The following is a 2,940-nucleotide window of genomic DNA, read 5'->3' as shown; positions in this document are numbered from 1 at the left end:
ATTACAGAATGAGATATTCTTGCTTGTTCTCTAGCCAACATCTCTGTGTGCCCAATCACAATGATTTATACCCATGATGGAAGGATTAAACTCACAGGGGTAAGATAATCTTATCATGTGAAAGCCAAATGCAGGTAAGCTGATTATCATGGAGGGTTTGAAGCAAGAGAAACTGGTTACAGAACTCTAAACATTTCTTTTTTTTTTTTTTTTTTAAACATTTCTTATTATCAGCAAATGTGCACAGCAGCTGCTGGTAATCACCAATCACAACAAGCAAAAGGGGAAAATATTGTGGATGCACCCAAATTCCAAATCTTGGCACCTAACTGAATTTAGCACAGAGCATCAGCATGAATTCAAATATGTGTGAATCACAGTAATCATGTGAAGTGCTAAATCACACATTTCATGGCTTATTCAAGCTATCAAAAACACGGTATTCCATGTACAACAAGTTCTACCAAGCTTTTAAGGGTCAAACTTCTGGAGTCACATCACACATACATCCACACCCCCTTTCCAACAACATGATTTGTTACAGTATTATACAGCAGTTATTCAACAGAAAGCAAACAATAGGATGTATAAATTAGGGATACTGATGAGAACATTCATCAAAATTAGCAAAATACCAATTCAAAGGACTATGTATGTACATGTATGTATACATACCTCTGTCTATCTATCCATCTACCCAACCACACACATAGACACACATACACACAAAAACATATATATGTTTATGATTGGAAAATTTACTACCCAATATTTATTAAACTTATCAATAGGCCCAATAAACTCATTGAGTTTATTATACAGAGAAAGTTAAGCACAATAAAGGTCGAAGTGAGAAATCCTTGCAGTGATAGAATTGTTCCATTTCTTTTCTTTAGTGGTGTTACACAAACCTACTTGTGTAAAACTGCATAAAACCAAATAATACATACACACACGAAATACACAAATGTCTGAGTAGATCTGAGTAAGATCGGCAGATTATATCAATGTCAATTGATTGTGCTCAGTTGCGACGTTGTGCTTTTGCAAGATATTTACCATATGAGGATACTGGATAAAGGGCATGCAGGGTCTCTGTGTTATCTCTTTTCACTGCGTGTGGATCTACAATGACATCAAACTAAAAGGTTTACATATAACTGAAATGCAGGGACACGCGTGCAAAGATAAAGGGAAGCACGAGTTGTCATGGGGCACCCGGTAGGGGTATATGATCTACATTGGGAGGTGAAAGGGTTTGAGTAGAGAGGAATTAGCCAATTAGCATGCAAAATTAAAGCAATCCAGGCCAGGTTATGTAAACAATATTGTTTCATCTAGAACACACTGTTGCTGAGTATTATTAAGTAATTTTTGAATGACCTCTAGGCAAGAACGAAGAGATTCTGTTAGTAAAAGAGTGAAAGAGTTAGTGAAATGGCCAGTTATTTACAGAATATGATTACATTGATGCTTATGGATCCAAACCATAAAAGATATGTGAAGCCCTTTAAGACTTCTATCTAGAGACATTAAAATGACCTAACGCCATATAGTGAATATCATGGAGGGGCTAAGACGGAGGCATGGGGAACACAAATAGTTGCCAAAATCCAGGTGAAATTCAAAACAGAATGCCTATCACAAATTGGGAACTGGGCAAATATTTGCTGAATGAAAGGAGGCAGTGGTTGTAGAAATGGTGAGAGGGAGAAGTATAGCCTTCCTTGAATATCCATCCATTGGATATAAATGGCGTGGTAGACAAAGTAATCAAATGACCCCTAGATTTCTCCTTGAGAAAATTCAGAAAGAAAGAACTCCAGGGTTACAGATATGCATCTTAAGTGTTTAATTATACCTTTAATCTCCATATAAACACAAGTGTTAGCTTGTAATTCCTTTTCTCCTTTCTCCTTTCTCTAATGAAATATTGTGATCCACCTTGTACAGGAAAAATTGCATGACATCAAAGATTAAGATAACAAGACAAGCAGTTTCATCTTTTTGTTTAGAGTATCCCAAACCACGCTAAGTTCTCCAAAAATTATAATATTGCATTACATTTTTTAATTTCACTTTGGAAAGAAGTGTACACTACACTTTTTGTCCCAAGTATTCAAATAATATGTTCCTCCTGGAAATCAAAAGTGTAGCAGTCACCTGGACTACATAAGCAATGACCCTCAATAATTTGCAATGCTTTGAAGACTGCCAAATAGGTGGCAAAAACACTCATTTTAACTTCAAGATAACATAGCGCATTTCTTTTATGATATCCCTGCAGTGGTGAAAATGGAAATTATTGACTCTGGGAACCAGGCCTACAGTGCTGTTAATCACTGTATTGCTATTAATTGATTTCTTTAGGAGTAAGCCAGACCCAGGATGCTACTTATTAGACCTCTCTCCCACTCATAATACAGTGATTTTGATGTTCCTTACAGAGTTTTTAGAGGAAAATGTTTGGTTTTCAGAACAGAGATGCCTTTGTATGAAACAAATAAGAACCCAAATAAACCCTACAGTAATAGGTTGAGTCTTCCAATGAGACTTCAACTGTTCTTTTCTCCTCAGCATTCTTATAAGTAACCAATTTGAGAATATGCATTCAGTTCTGTTACATTGCATATGTGCATACAGACCTCAAGAACTTTTATTATTTTGAAATAACATTGAGGGGCCTTGCTACTTTGTTCAACATACTTAGAGAAATCATTCCATTTTGTCAAACAAAGCACCCAAATTTCTAAAAGCTAGGAGCTAAAAGTCACTACTTTATTTCATTTTTTCCCCATCCATAACTGGCAATGGAGAGCATGAGATTAGATATTAAATAAAACTATAACTCATATGAAAAACTAATGGTATATTCAAAATAACAGAACACTAGGCTGACAAGAATACATTTATGGACATATATAAACAATAAACATATGT

The sequence above is a fragment of the Canis lupus genome, unplaced genomic scaffold, assembly GCF_011100685.1.
Source record: "Canis lupus familiaris isolate Mischka breed German Shepherd unplaced genomic scaffold, alternate assembly UU_Cfam_GSD_1.0 chrUn_S161H321, whole genome shotgun sequence".
Taxonomy (NCBI): domain Eukaryota; kingdom Metazoa; phylum Chordata; class Mammalia; order Carnivora; family Canidae; genus Canis; species Canis lupus.
Note: the sequence above shows the minus strand (reverse complement) of the source record.